Consider the following 16,454-nt stretch of genomic DNA (forward strand, 5'->3'; position numbering starts at 1 on the left):
AGCCAGGCCTTGGCCTCACAGGCTAGCCTACAAGCTAGGTAGGCGTTCTGGTTTGTCTCCTAGGCCTAGCGCGTAAATGCCCGCCAGCACTCCTGGTGTGCGGGCCTTAACGTCTAGCTCACCTGTTGGTGCACCTGATGTGCCTGGCGCATCCACCCAGGGTGTGACACCTGTACCAAGGGCCAGCTAGTGCCGATGGTGGTCGAGGCAAGTGCCTGTACCAAAGGGCAGCCCGTGTCGATCATGGTCGATGCATGTGCCATCACCATACGCCGTCATGTGCCGTTGATGGTCGAGGCCTTGGCCGAAGTTCAATTTTGAGCCATGATGCACATGCTAGGCTTAGGCATGTACTGATTACACATTTTTTTTGCTCGGGGCACCTTCTCCAAAGCATTGCCAGAGAACCTGACTGGCGACAATATGGGTTCCGATGATTGGGGGGCCGGGGGTGTGCGCACATGATGTGCGATGGGTGCTGGTACTTGGCCCTTATATTGGCCCCCTATCCCTTAACAAACCTTGAGAACTCACACCCCCTTAATGAGCATATGAGATTTTACAGGTTTGCTACCGGTAGCCATTCAAGTGTCTGAAATGGGGACACTTTTTTCAAATGGTCACAAAATCTTCTACACTTTGAGGTTTTAGCTAAATTTTTTTGTGCATGCCAAAAAAAATACAAGGATCACATCTACCAAATTTAGGGCTAAACTCCTAAAAAAATTTAAAAAAATCCTAAACCGTAAAAACTTTTGAAAATCATGAAAAATAGAAAACGAGTCATCTTGCCATGAAACATCAAATGAAGGCTTAGGGGACCATTGTATGAATTTACACGCCATAAAAATGGCATTGGCATGGCAAAAATATGAAGATGTGCCTAAAACCACCTATCGCCTGATCATGGTGTGCATTGTGCTCGGCACAGGCTCAAGACACCCGCGCATGGTGTGCGGGTGCTAAGGAGTGCTCATGTGAATTCACAGGCCATAAAAATGGTATTGGCATGGTAGAAATATGAAGATGTGCCTAAACCCACCTACCACCCGATCATGGCACGCATTGGTGCTTGGCCTGGGCTTAAGACACCCGCGCGTGGTGCGCGAGCGTTAGGGAGGGCTCATATGAATTCATGGGCCATAAAAATAGCTTTGGCATATGGAGTTCATTTCCAGTCTAAGCTCCGACCGAACCAAGGGTTGTGGCAGCAGGACCCACAAAAGGATTGGCAGCATGCAGAGGGGAACCTCGCTGATCCTCAGCTTACGCATCCTACCTCTTTGGCCGACGTAATGCCTGCCTGCTTATTTCATAGGTTGACTTAGGCATATGGAGTTCATTCCCAGTCTAAGATCGGATCGGACCGAGGGTTGTGGCAGTACGTAGTGGGCGACTAGACTGATCCTTAGCTTGCACATCCTGCCTCTCTGGCCGGTTCAGTGCCCACATGCTAGTTTTGTAGGTTGACTTAGGCATACGGAGTTCTTTCCTAGTCTAAGAATACGGAGTTCATTTCCAGTCTAAGTTCAGACCAGATCGAGGGTTGGGACAGCAGGACCCGTAGCAAGATCGGTAGTATACAGAAGGGGATCGGGTCGATCCTTGGCTTGAGCATCCTGCCTCTCTGGCCGACTCAGTGTCTGCACGCTCGTTTCATGGGTTAACTTAGGCATACAGAGTTCATTCCTAGTCTAAGCTCCAGTCGGACAAAAAGACCTACAGTAGGATCGATAGCACGCAGAGGGGGATTGGGTTGATCCTTGACTAATGCATTTTACCTCTCTAGTCGGCCCAGTGTCCGGATGCTCATTTCATGGGTTGACTTAGGCATACGAAGTTCATTCCCAGTCTAAGTCCCAATCGGACCGAGGGACCCATAGCAGGATCCGCAGCACATCGAGGGGGATCGGGTCGATCCCTAGCTGGCGCATTCTGGCTCTCCGATCGGTTCAATGCCCGTACGCTTATTTCATGGGTTGACTTAGGCATACGTAGTGCATTCCCAGTCTTGACCAACTAAGGGCTAGATGCTATCGACGACATTTGGGGCAACAACCAAGGGGAACCTGCAGCGGGATCCTTGGCTCAGGCATCTTGCCCTCGTGGTTGGTTTAGTGCTTGTACACTCATTTCATGGGCCAACTGGGGTGAGCAGAGTTCATTCTTGATCAGGACCGAGGGATGGAAGGCCCCGGGTCATGCCCAACATTGGAGGGAGGCGATGTGAAAAGCAGGAAGGTAGGTGGAGGAAAGGGAGGGAGGGACGAATCGAAGCGACAAAGGGCTAAATCTCAGTGAATCATGGCAGCAAGGCCACTCTACCACTTACAATACGCCGTCATGTATTTAAGTCATCTACAAAGGATTCTACCCATTGATCGATGGGAATTAAGCTCCAAGGAGGCCCGTATGGCTCGTCCACCCCAGGGGCTGCACCTACGACATGTGTCTTTGAGGGCCATGGGCCCCTACTGTGGGTTGGCAATCAGGCGGTGGGCGTACGCATCGCTTCTAGCCCAGATTCTGACTTAGAGGTGTTCAGTCCTAATCTAGTGCATGATAGCTTCATGCCACTAGCTTTTTAACTAAGCACGATGACCAATTGTGCGAATCAACGGTTCCTCTCGTACAAGGTTGAATTACTATCGCGACATTGCCATCAGTAGGGTAAAACTAACCTATCTCATGATGGTCTAAACCCAGCTCACGTTCCCTGTTGGTGGGTGAACAATCCAACACTTGGTGAATTTTGCTTCACAATGATAGGAAGAGCCAACATCGAAGGATCAAAAAGCAACGTCGCTATGAACGCTTGGCTGCCACAAGCCAGTTATCCCTATGGTAACTTTTTTGACACCTCTAGTTTCAAATCCTGAAGGTCTAAAGGATCGATAGGCCACACTTTCACGATTTGTATTCGTACTAGAAATCAGAATCAAACGAGCTTTTACCTTTTTGTTCCACATGAGATTTTTATTCTCGTTAAGCTCATCTTAGGACATCGGTGTTATCTTTTAATAGATGTGCCACCCTAGCCAAAATCCCCACCTGACAATGTCTTCTACCCAGATCGATCGATCGAGGCTAACCTTGGGCCCAAAAGAATGGGTCATGCCCTGCCTTCGATTCACGAAATAAGTAAAATAACATTAAAAGTAGTGGTATTTCAATTTCACTCGGGGGCTCCCACTTATCTTACACCTCTCAAGTCATTTCACAAAGTCGGACTAGAGTTAAGCTCAACAGGGTCTTCTTTCCCTGCTGATTCCATCAAGCCCGTTCCCTTGGCTGTGGTTTCATTTGATAGTAGACAAGGACAGTGGGAATCTTGTTAATCCATTCATGCACCTCACTAATTAGATGAAGAGGCATTTAGCTACCTTAAAAAAGTCATAGTTACTCATGTCATTTACCCGTGCTTGGTTGAATTTCTTCACTTTGATATTCAGAACACTAGGTAGAAATCACATTACGTGAGCATCCGTAGGGACCATCATAATCCTTTGTTTTAATTAAATAGTCAGATTACCCTTGTCCATACCAATTTTGAGTCGATTGTTCATCACCCAGGGAAGGCCCTCGAGGGAGCTATTCCTAGTCCGTCCCTCAATCGGGACGCGGTGACCTGCTCTCACCGTGGGAGCAGCTTGAGCAATGCACTGACAGCTGATGGGTTCGAGACTGGGACCCCTATACCCAGCCTTCAGAGCCAATCCTTTTCCTGAGGTTATGGATCCATTTTGCTGACTTTCTTTGCCTACATTGTTCCATTGACTAGAGGCTATAGACCTTGGAGACCTGATGTGGTTATGAGTTCGACCAGGCACAGATGGCACTCGGTCCTCTGAATTTTCAAGGGCCGCCAAGGGTGCACCAGACACCACAAGACGTGCGATGCTCTTTTGACCACTGGGCCCTACCTCTAGCTGACCCATTTCCAGGGTGGATGGACTGTTAAACAGAAAAGATAACTCTTTCTGAGGCCCTCATCGATGTTTCTGGACTCCCTAACATTGCTGTCAGCTGTTGCATCCCGATTCAGGAATTTTAACCCGATTCCTTTTTGAAGTTCACATGAGACATGCTGTTCGATGGGCTTTCCCTGTCTCTCAGGATCAACTAACCCATGTGCAAGTGTCGTTCACATAGAACCTTTCCCTTTTTCGACCTTCAAAGTTCTCATTTGAATATTTGCTACTACCATCAAGATCTACACCGATGGCCGCTTAACCCGAGCTCATGCCTTGGGTTTTACGACGAATGTCATGCCCTCCTACTCATCGGGGCCAAGCCTTGCCTCGACGGCCGAGTATAGGTCGTGCGCTTAAGCGCCATCCATTTTTGGGGCTAGTTGATTCGGCAGGTGAGTTGTTACACACTCTTTAGTGGATTTCAATTTCTGTGACCACCTTCCTGCTGTCTTAATCAACTAACACTCTTTGTGGGTTTTGGGTTAGCACGTAGTTGGGCACCATAACCCAGCTTTCAGTTCATCCTGCATCTCCAGTTCTGCGTACCAAAAATGGCCCACTTGAAGCTCTCAATTTTGTGGTGTGACTCAACGAAGCAATTGCATCGTCTTACCTATTTAAAGTTTGAGAATAGGTCGAGGGCGTTACACCCCTGATGCCTCTAATCATTGGCTTTACCCGATAAAACTCATCAGGGGCTCCAGCTATCCTGACGAAAACTTCAGAGGGAACCAGCTACTAGATGATTCGATTAGTCTTTCACCCCTATACCCAAGTCAGACATATGATTTGCACGTCAGTATCGCTATGGGCCTCCATCAGAGTTTCCTTTCTGGCGTGGTTCACCATCTTTTAGGTCCTGACGGGCATGCTCGCACTCGAACCCTTTTCAGAAGATCATGCTTGATCGACGGTGCACCCATGAGGGATCCCGTCAATCAACTTCCTTATGCCTTACCGCTTTCCTGGCTCGTTGACTCGCACGCATGTCAGACTCCTTGGTCTGTGTTTCAAGCAGGCCGGATGGGGAGCCTGCAGGCCGACGCCTAGAGCATGCTGATGTCGTGGCACGCTGAGATGGTGCATGCTGCATTTCGCGATCACGATGATGACGTCTCTCCAGGCACATTGAAAGCCCAAGCTTGTGTCACCATTACGACCCGCATCGGTCCACGCCCTAAGCCGATCTATGGATCGACTCTCGCTGTTCCACATCTGACTGAGGTGCATCGTCGGCCCCAATCCACTTCCCTCCCAACAATTTCAAGCACTCTTTGACTCTTTTTTCAAAGTCCTTTTCATCTTTCCCTCGCAGTACTTGTTCGCTATTGGTCTCTCACCCGTATTCAACCTTGGATGAAATTTACCGCTCAATTGGGGCTGCATTCCCAAACAACCTGACTCACGGACAGCGCCTCGTGGTTTAATAGGGTCTGGGCATAATAAGGCTCTCACCCTCTTCGGTGCCCCTTTCCAGGGGACTTGGGTTGGGCCCACCGCTGATGATGCTTCTCCAGATTACAATTCGAACACTAAGGGCACTCGATTCTCAAGCTAGGCTGTTCCTGGTTCGCTCGTCGTTACTAGGGGAATCTTGGTAAGTTTCTTTTACTCCACTTATTGATATGCTTAAACTCAGCGGGTGATCCTGCCTAACCTGGGGTCACGATGCAAGCATCGATCGAGAGATACGGGGGTTCCAATAAGGTCAGGGTGGACAACGAGCATGCGTCACTGGGGATGAGGCACCTCGAGAGCTCTACCACTGATGGTCACGGTGCTATCATTACCAGGGACTCACTTTTGGGCCAACCACGACCGACGGCATCACGGAAGGCCATCTTTCACTTGCCTCCTTCCCCTAGAGCCCGATGGGTGGGGGGTCAGAGGGGGCGACGATGCATGACACCAAGGCAGGCGTACCCTCAACCTAATGGCTTGGGGCACAACTTGCGTTCAAAGACTCGATGGTTTACAGGATTTTACAATTCACACCAAGTATTGCATTTCACCGCTCTCGCATCGATGCGAGAGTCGAGATATCCATTGTCAAGAGTCATTTCATTTTTTGTGACAAAAGGAATCACGACACCACCCGTGCATGCACCGTGAATGGGATGGCGACCGTGCATGCGCTCCATTTTCATTTCAGTTTCTTGGCGCGATTCATGTCGGGGGTTCGTTGTTCGACAATGAGCAAGACGACGTCGATCGTTTTACCCGTCCAGTAAGGGGCACAAAACGACTGTCACACCCGTCCAAGGCCAGAAAGGGCTTGGGGTACGGAGGCACCCTTGCCCCCTCGGTGTTTCGTTAACGCATCCGCGGGTCATCTATCGAGTGGGGTTTCGACAATGATCCTTTCGCAGGTTCACCTACGAAAACCTTGTTATGACTTTTCCTTCCTCTAAATGATAAGGTTCAGTGGACTTCTTGCGACGTCACGGGTGGCAAACCATCCATGTCACCAATCCGAACACTTCATTGGACCATTCAATCGGTAGAAGTGACGAGCGGTGTGTACAAAGGGTAGTGACATAGTCAACACGAGTTGATGACTCGTTCTTTCTAAGAATTCCTTGTTGAAGACCAATAATTGCAATGATCTATCCCCATCACGATGAAATTTCAAAGATTACTCGGGCCTGTCGACCAAGGCTATAGACTTGTTGAATACATCAATGTAGCGTGCGTGTGGCCCAGAACATCTAAGGGCATCACAGACCTATTATTGCCTCAAACTTCCTTGGCCTAAGCGGACATAGTCCCTCTAAAAAGCTGGCCACGAAGGATCACCTCCGTATAGCTAGTTAGCAGGTTGAGGTTCATTCGTTAATGGAATTAACCAGACAAATCACTCCACCAATTAAGAATGGCCATGCACCACCACCCATAGAATCAAGAAAGAGCTCCCAATCTGTCAATCCTTACTATGTCTAGACTTGGAAAGTTTCCCCATGTTAAGTCAAATTAAGCCGTCGGCTCCACTTCTAGTGGTGCCTTTTTCTCAATTCCTTTAAGTTTTAGCATTGCAACCATACTCCCTCTGAAACCCAAAGACTTTGATTTCTCATAAGGTGCCGACGGAGTCCTAAAAGTAACAACCATCAATCCCTAATCGGCATCATTTATGGTTGAGACTAAGACGGTATCTGATCATCTTCGAGCCTCCAACTTTCGTTCCTGATTAATGAAAACATCCTTGGCAAATGCTTTCATAGTTGTTCATCTTTCATAAATCCAAGAATTTCACCTCTGACTATGAAATACGAATGTCTCTGACTGTCCCTATTAATCATTACTCTAATCTCGAAGGCCAACACAATAGGACCGAAATCCTATGATATTATCCCATGCTAATGTATACAAGCGTAGGCCTATTTTGAGCACTCTAATTTTTTCAAAGTAACAGCGCCAGAGGAGTGTCCCAGGTAATTAAGTCCAATAGCGCATCGTCGGTAGTAGGGATGAGTAAATCGGTGCTCATCATGAGGTGGACCGGATGACCTAACCCTAGTTCCAACTATGAGCTTTTTAATTGCAACAACTTAAATATATGCTATTGGAGCTAGAATTATCGTGACTGCTGGCACCAGACTTGCCCTCTAATGGATCCTCGTTAAGGGATTTAGATTGTACTCATTTCAATTACCAGACTTATAGAGCCCGGTATTGTTATTTATTGTCACTACCTCTCTGTGTCAGGATTGGGTAATTTACGCGTCTGCTGCCTTCCTTGGATGTGGTAGCCATTTCTCAGGCTCTCTCTTCGAAATCGAACCCTAATTCTCCGTCACCCCTCACCACTATAGTAGGCCAATATCCTACCATCAAAAGTTGATAAGGCAAAAATTTTAAAGATGCATCACCGGCACAAAGGTTGTGCAATCTGTCGAGTTATCATGAATCATCAAAGCAACGGGCATAGCCCGCATTGACCTTTTATCTAATAAATGCATCCCTTCTAGAAACGTATTAGCTCTAGAATTACTACGGTTATCCGAGTAGTAGATACCATCAAACAAATTATAACTGATTTAATGAGCCATTCATAGTGTCTTAGTCTGAATTAGTTTATACTTACACATGCATGGCTTAATTTTTGAGACAAGCATATTACTACTGGTAGGATCAACTAGGTAGCATTCCTTTGGGACGTTGGCACTGCGTGGGCCTCGACGCATTGATCGAGCGACGGAGAGAGCCCAATACGGAGCGTAAGCATCATGCATGTCGGGCACGTAAAATGCATAACATCGAACGAATGAGGGTCGAAAGCTCACGCCCGTTAAACGTTTCACATCTGAGAGCACAATCGAACACTGATGCACCAATGCGACCACAGAGGATTGGGTGGTGTGCATGGGACACCGACCATGATTGACGTCTGACCCGTAGCCCCTCAGGACATGAGATGGATGAAAGATGGTGAGACATCCGATTTTTATCGATTTAGGTATGCAGTACAAGATCCCGATCGTGCCCTCTGGGTACGATGATCGCATGGGGGGAGATTAAAGAGGATGACGGGTCGATAGTTTGATGCATCGAGCACGAAGCCTGCCAACACGCATAACCATAACACCACTCATACGCCATGCGTACAAGTGGTAACATCCATACGCGTTGATCCACAACCCACCCGATCGATTACTCAATGTATGAGCAAAAGAAACGATGTGCGAGGCCATGCCACAACTACTTGGCATGAGAAAAACACAAGCAAGGGCCATGAGACTGCCCCTGCCATCCGACAGGCAACAACGGCATGATATCACCAATGCTTGGCCTGGTCGGGATTGCACACGTGAGCTCCGCTGACACCACCCTAGGGGGACGTTGCCTGATTCAGGGACTTGTTCCTAGGGTCTTGGGCAGCATTGGTTGCATGCACGGCCTTGTCAAGGCCAAGGCATTTTTGTGGTTGACGAGAAGGCATCGTGAGATCGTCAAATATCGAGAGACTTGGCTGAGCCAAGCCCACAATTGTAGCTTCTACTCACACCACCCCAGGGAGCCATTGCCCAATTTAGGGACTTGGTCAATGGTCTAAGGTAGCATCCGCCACATGCACGGGCTTGAGCTCGACTTCCCTTTTTCGTATACACACCAACAGTTAAGCCCATGGGCGTCTGCTGGTCACCGAAGCAACCGGTCATCGTACAAAATAGCCAGAAAGCATGCATGCCCTGTATTTCACTCTAGGGACGTTACCTTGAGTGTATGCAATAGGAGGCCCATCATGCACACCTACTCCTCTCGTGAGGGGGAGGGGGTGCCAGACCACCACCCCATAAAGAGCATTAGAGATTTTACAGTTATGCTACTAGTAGATGTTAAAGTATCTGAAATGGGGACACTTTTTCCAACACAAGCATATCCTGCATTGAGAGTGAGTAGGGGCCGATGGTGGTGGAGACATGTGCCCACACCAAGGGCTAGCACGTGCCGATGGTGTTCGATGGGACTACCTGCACCAAGGGCCATCTTCTATCGATGCTGATCGAGGCAGGTGCTCACATCGATTCCAGCTTGTGTGCATGCTGATTGAGGCATGCATGCATCGATGGTGGTCAAGGCATCTGCCCGTATTAAGGCCTAGCATGTGTCGATGGTGTTCGAGGCAACCGCACGTAGCAGAGACCATCTTCTATCGATGCTTATCAAGGCATGGCATAGTCCAATGGTGGTCCAAGTAAGTGCCTGTACCAATGGCTAGCTTGTGACGATGGTGGTCGAGGCATGTGCCCGCACCAAGGCCTAACACGTGTCAATGGTGCTCGAGGCAACCGCCTGCACCAAGAGCCATCTTCTACTAATGCTCATCGAGGCATGCATATGTCGATGGTGCTCGAGGCAAGTACCTCCGACTGAGCCATTTCTAGGGTGGGTGGGCCATTAAACAAAAAAGATAACTCTTTCTGAGGCCCCTACAGACGTCTCCAAACTCCCTAACATTGCCTTCAGTCGTCGCGTCTCAATTTAAGAATTTTAACCCAATTCCTTTTCAAAGCTCGCATGAGACGCACTATCGGACGGGCTTCCCCCGTCTCTTAGGATTGACTAACCCATGTGTAAGTGCTGTTCACATGGAACCTTTCCCTTCTTCGACCTTCAAAGTTTTCATTAGAATATTTGCTACTACCACCAAGATCTACACTGACGCTCGCTTCTCCTGGGCTTATGCCCTGGGTTTTACGGTGACCACCATGTCGTCCTACTCATCAGGGCTTGGCCCTTGCCTTGACGATCAGGTATAGGTCATGCGTTTAAGCGCCATCCATTTTCGGGGCTAGTTGATTTGGCAAGTGAGTTGTTACACACTCCTTAGTGGATTTTGACTTCCATGACCACCGTCCTGCTGTCTTAATCGACCAACACCCTTTGTGGGTTCGGATTAATGTGCAATTGGGCACCGTAACCTGAATTTTAGTTCATCTTGCATCGCTAGTTCTACTTACCAAAAATGGCTCACTTGGAGCTCTTGATTCCATGGCACTGCTCAATGAAGCAGTTGCGTCATCCTACCTATTTAAAGTTTGAGAATAGGTCGAGGGCATTATGCTCCCGATGCCTCTAATCATTGGCTTTACCAGATAGAACTCGTCAGGGGCTCTAACTATCCTAAGGGAAACTTTAGAGGGAACTAGCTACTAGATGGTTCGATTAGTCTTTCACCCCTATACCCAAGTCAGATGAATGATTTGCATGTCAGTATCGCTGTGGGCCTCCACCAGAGTTTTCTTTGGCTTCACCCCACTCAGGCATAGTTCACCATCTTTCGGGTCCCGACGGCATTTTCGCACTTGAGCCCTTTTCAGAAAATCAAGGTTGATCGGTGGTACACCCGTGAGAGATCCTACCAATCAGCTTCCTTGCACCTTATGGGTTTTCTGGCTCGTTGACTCACATGCATGTCAGACTCTTTGGTTTGTGTTTCAAGATGGGCCGGATGGTGAGCTTGCAGGCTGACACCAGGAGCACGCTGGTGCCGTGGCACATTGAGACGGTGCTTGATACTTTCCATGATCATGGTAATGAAGTCCCTGCGAGCACATCAAAAGCTCGGGCTTGGGTCACTGTCGCTACCTATGTCGGTCCACGACCCTAGCCGATCAGCGGACCAGTTCTTGCCGTTCCACATCCGACTGGGGTGCATCGTCGACCTCCATCTGTTTCCCTCCCGACAATTTCAAGCACTCTTTGACTCTCTTTTCAAAGTCCTTTTCATCTTTCCCTCATGATACTTGTTTGCAATCGATCTCTCTCCCATATTTAGCCTTGGATGAAATTTATTGCCTGATTGGGGTTGCATTCCCAAACAACCTGACTCGCAGACAACGTTTCGTGGTACGATAGGGTCCAAGCACAACAGGGCTCTCACCCTCTCTGACACCCATTTCCAGGGGACTTGGGCTCGATCCACTACTGAGGATGCTTCTTCAGACTACAATTTGAACGCCAGAGGTGTTCGATTCTCAAACTGGGCTCTTTTCGGTTCACTCGTTGTTACTAAGAGAATCCTGGTAAGTTTTTTTTCCTTCGGTTATTGATATGCTTAAACTCAATGGGTGATCCCACCTGACCTGAGGTCATGACACGAGCATCGATCAAGTGATGCGGGGGGTCCGAGTGGACAACGAGCATGCGTCTCCAGGGACGAGGCATGCTAAGAGCTCTACCACCGACGGTCACAACACTATCGCTGTCAAGGACTCATTTTTGGGCCAATCGTGACTGACGAGATCGTGGGATGCCATCTTTGACCTACCCCCTTCCCTCGGAGCCCAATGGGCTGAGGGTCAGAGGGGGGTGACGGTGCATGACACCCAGGCAAATGTGCTCTTAGCCTAATGGCTTGGGTCACAACTTGTGTTCAAAGACTCGATGGTTCACGGGATTCGGCAATTCACACCATGTATCACATTTCGCTACGTTCTTCATCAATGTGAGAGCTTAGATATCCGTTGTGGAGATTCGTTTCATTTTTTCATGACAAAAGGAGTCGCGATGCCGTCCATGCATGCACTGTGAACAGGATGGTGATGGCGCGCGTGCTCCGTTTTCATTTTGGTTCCCTAGCATGATTCGCATCGGGGGTTCATTGTTCGGCAGTGAACAAGATGACACCGATCATTTCACCCACCTAGAAGGGGGCACGAAGTGACTGTCACACCCGTCCAAGGTCGAAAGGGGCTCAGGGCACAGGGGCACCCTTGAATATATCAGTGTAGCACGTGTGCGGCCCAGAACATCTAAGGGCATCACAGACCTATTATTGCCTCAAACTTCCTTGGCCTAAGTTGTCATAGTCCCTCTAAGAAGCTAGCCACAAAGGATCACCTCCACGTAGCTAGTTAGTAGGCTGAGGTCTCATTCGTTAATGAAATTAACCAGACAAATTGCTCCACCAACTAAGAATGGCCATGCACCACCACCCATAGAATCAAGAATGAGCTCTCAGTCTGTCAATCCTTACTATATCTGGACCTAGTAAGTTTCCCCATGTTGAGTCAAATTAAGCCGCAGGCTTCATTCTTGGTGGTGCCCTTCCATCAATTCCTTTAAGTTTTAGCCTTACGACCATACTACCCCCGAAACCCAAAGACTTTGATTTCTCATAAGGTGCTGACGGAGTCCTAAAAGTAACATCTGTCGATCCCTAGTCGACATTGTTTATGGTTGAGACTAGGATGGTAATTGATCATCTTCGAGCCTTCAACTTTCATTCTTGATTAATGAAAACATCCTTGGCAAATGCTTTCACAGTTGTTCATCTTTCATAAATCCAAGAATTTCACCTCTGACTATGAAATATGAATGCCCTCGACTGTCCCTGTTAATCATTACTCTGATCCCAAAGGCCAACACAATAGGATCAAAATCCTATGATGTTATCCCATGCTAATGTATACAAGCGTAGGCCTGCTTTAAGCACTCTAATTTCTTCAAAGTAATAGTGTCAAAGGAATGACCTGGGCAATTAAGTCTAGAAGCACATCGTCGGCAGTAGAGATGAGTAGACCGATGCTCATCGTGAGACAGACTGAATGACCCAACACTAGTTCTAACTACGAGCTTTTTAACTGCAACAACTTAAATATACGTTATTGGAGCTGAAATTACTGCGGCTATTGGCACCAGACTTACCCTTTAATAGATTCTCGTTAAAGGATTTAGATTGTACTCATTCCAATCACCTCCACCTTGGCCAGCCTACCATCCATGGTAGACCATATATCTCTTGAACTGGCTTTTCTGCCTCTTCCACGCCCTTGCTCCTGGGCGTCTGGTTGTTGGTTAGCAATGTTGCTTTGAGATGCCATCTCCTCATCACGATCTAACCTGCACAACACAAACACGCAGAACCAAACTTGCTCTGATACCAACTCTCATAGGCTCTAACCTTAGACTCAAAATTCGTACAACCTTAGGCTTGGAATCTCCTCCTTTATGCCTAAGTCAGCCAAAAACACAAGCGTGCGAGCACTAAAACAATGGGAAGGGCTAATTACGCAAGTTAAAGAGAAATAGGATAACAAGGTAGAATGCTAGAAATATGCTCTGTATTCACTGAAACAGAAGTGTTTGATGATGTACAAATGAGGGTGGAGCAGCCCTCTATTTATAGTTGAGGCTCCAACTACATTTAATGACAATACCCCTAGAATAAAGGCTAAAATCAAGGGATTACAAAGATTACAATCAATCAGGATTCTAACTTCTGAATTCTAGGGTCAACCAAATCTACCAGGAGACTCTTACTGATCCTGTAAGCTTTCAGAAGATTCTTGTGTATCTCTCACCTTGGGCCCCTCTGGATGTGGTGCGGGCAGCCTGTAGGCCAAGCCTTGGCCTAATGGGCTGGCCTGCAAGCTAGGCAGGTGTTCTAGCCTCGTCTCCTAGACCTTGTGCACAAATACCCACTAACACGCCTGGTGTGCAGGGCCTTAACCTCTGGCTCACGTGCTGGTGTGCCTGATGTGCCTGGCACACCCACCCAGGGTGTGACACACACACCAAGGCCCAGCACGTGCCGATGGTGGTCGAGGCAACCGTCCACACCAGCTTGAGGCATGTGCCCGCACCAAGGCCCAACTTGTGTCGATGGTGTTTAAGGTAGCTGCTCGCACCAAGAGCCATCTTCTACCGATAGTGATCGAGACAATTGCCCTCACCAAGGCCCAACATGTGCCGATGGTGTTCGACGTAACTGCTTACACCAGGGGCCATCTTCTATCGATGGTGGTCGAGGTAAGTGCCCGTGTCACGGGTTGAGACTTAAGCTTTGAGACTTAGGCACCCATTCATCCGACGTCTCAGATCAGCCTACCTATCACAGTTCATACCCTTGTGAGGTGTTATCTGTTCTAGCCCCTCTGGTCTCACAATTTTGTCTTACAAAAGGTACCTCACAAGGAAAAGGTGGTGTGAACCCTTTTATACCCCAGTGACCCTCTTATTATGTTCGTTGTGAGATTCAAGGCTATTCTTTAGGTCCGTAGCACCCGTACCAAGGGCTGGCTTATGTTGATGGTGGTCGAGGCATGTGCCCCTACCAAGGCCCAGCACATGTCGATGGTGTTCGAGGTAATCGCCCGCACCAGGGACCATCTTCTATCGATGGTGATCGAGGCAACCGCCCGTACCAAGTGCCATCTTCTGTCGATAGTGATCAAGGCAAGTGCTCGCACCAAGGCCCAGCATGTGCCGATGGTGTTTGAGGCATCTGTATGCACCATAGACCATCTTCTATAGATGCTGATCGAGGCATGGCATGTACCGATGGTGGTCTAGGCAAGTGCCCATACCAATGGCCAGCTTGTGACGATGGTGGTCGAGGCATGTGCCCACCCCAAGGCCCAACACGTGCCGATGTTGCTCGAGGCAACCGCCCTCACCAAGGGCCATCTTCTGCCGATGCTCATCGAGCCATGCATGTGTCGATGGTGCTTGAAGCAAGTGCCTATGTCACAGGCTCTGACCTTAGACTCAGAATCTATGCGGCCTTAAGCTTGGAATCTCTTCTTTTATGCCTAAGTTAGCCTAAAACATAAGCGTGTAGGCACTAGAGCAATAGGAAGGGCTGATTATGAATGTTAAAGAGAAATAGGATAACAAGGCAGAATGGTAGAAATATACTCCATATTCACTGAAACAGAAGTGTTTAATGGTGTACAAATAAGGGTGGAGCAGCCCTCTATTTATAGTTGAGGCTCTAGCTACACTTAATGGCAATATCCCTAGAATAAAAGCTAAAAGCAAGGAATTACAAAGATTACAATCAATCAGGATTCTAACTGCTGAATTCTAGGGTCAACCAAATTTGCCAAGAGGATCCTGCTGATCCTGCTAATCCTGCAAGCTTCCAAAAGATTCACTTGCGTATCTCCCACCTTGGGCCCCTTTGGATGTGGTGCGGATAGCCTGCAGGCCAGGCCTTGGCCTCACAGGCTGGCCTGCAAGCTAGGCGGGCATTATGATCTTGTCTCTTAGGCCTTGCACGCAAATACCCATCAGCGCACTTGGTGTGCGAGCCTCAACCTCTGGCTCGCATGTTGGTGTGCCTGATGTGCCTAACGAGCCCACCTAGGGCGTGACACCTGTATGAAGGGCCAGCTTGTGCCCATGATGGTCGAGGCAAGTGCCTGTACCAAAGGGCAGCCTGTGCCGATGATGGTCGATGCATGTGCCATCACCACGCGCCATCATGCGTCATTGATGGTCGAGGCCTTAGTCGAACTTCGATTTTGAGACACAGTGCACATGCTGGGCTCGAGCATGTGCTGGTGCCACATTTTTTTTTCCCAGGGCACCATCGTCGGAGCATCGTCAGAGAACCTGACCGGTGGCATTGGGGGTTCCGATGATTTGGGAGGCCGGGGGGTGTGCACACATGATGTGCGATGGGTGCTGGTATTTGGCCCTTATATTGGCCCTCATCCCTCAACAAACCTTGAGAACTCACACCCCTTAAAGAGCATATGAGATTTTATAGGTTTGCTGCCAGTAGCCATTCAAGTGTCTGAAATGAGGATATTTTTTCAAATGGTCACAAAATCTTCTACACTTCAAGTTTTTAGATGAATTGTTTTGTGCATGCCAAAAAAAGTACAAGGATCACGTCTACCAAATTTAGGGCTAAAACTCCTAAAATAATTTTAAAAAATCTCGAACCGTAAAAAATTTTGAAAATCGTGAAAAATAGAAAACGAGTCATCTTGCCATGAAACTTCACATGAAGGCTTAGGTGACCATTGTATGAATTTACAAGCCATAAAAATGGCATTGAATGGCAAAAATATGAAGATGTGCCTAAACCCGCCTATCACCCGATCGTGGTGCGCATGGTGCTCGGTTCGGGCTCAAGACACCCTCGCATGGTGTGCGGGTGATGGGGAGTGCTCATGTGAATTCACAGGCCATAAAAATGGTATTGGCATGGTAGAAATATGAATATGTGCCTTAAACCACCTACCA

General features: G+C 48.2%; 3 non-coding genes and 2 pseudogenes across 3 annotated transcripts; all 5 read right to left on the reverse strand.

The window, feature by feature from the left end:
• Nucleotides 1-2,266: 2,266 nt before the first annotated feature.
• LOC149517730 (25S ribosomal RNA) lies at nt 2,267-5,640 on the reverse strand. Its single transcript, XR_016344414.1, has one exon. It is a non-coding gene; the product is annotated as a 25S ribosomal RNA (ribosomal RNA).
• Nucleotides 5,641-5,877: 237 nt separating this feature from the next.
• On the reverse strand, nt 5,878-6,032 carry LOC149517731 (5.8S ribosomal RNA). Its single transcript, XR_016344389.1, has one exon. It is a non-coding gene; the product is annotated as a 5.8S ribosomal RNA (ribosomal RNA).
• A 294-nt stretch (nt 6,033-6,326) lies between these two features.
• LOC149517732 (18S ribosomal RNA) lies at nt 6,327-8,116 on the reverse strand (annotated as a pseudogene).
• Nucleotides 8,117-10,120: 2,004 nt separating this feature from the next.
• Nucleotides 10,121-10,905, reverse strand: LOC149517733 (25S ribosomal RNA; annotated as a pseudogene; the record flags this gene model as incomplete).
• Nucleotides 10,906-11,797: 892 nt separating this feature from the next.
• On the reverse strand, nt 11,798-11,953 carry LOC149517734 (5.8S ribosomal RNA). The gene has a single exon (XR_016344826.1). It is a non-coding gene; the product is annotated as a 5.8S ribosomal RNA (ribosomal RNA).
• Between the last annotated feature and the right edge of the window lie 4,501 nt (nt 11,954-16,454).

This window comes from Durio zibethinus, chromosome 8 (genome assembly GCF_047325235.1).
Source record: "Durio zibethinus cultivar Kanyao isolate XHJ-2024 chromosome 8, ASM4732523v1, whole genome shotgun sequence".
Taxonomy (NCBI): domain Eukaryota; kingdom Viridiplantae; phylum Streptophyta; class Magnoliopsida; order Malvales; family Malvaceae; genus Durio; species Durio zibethinus.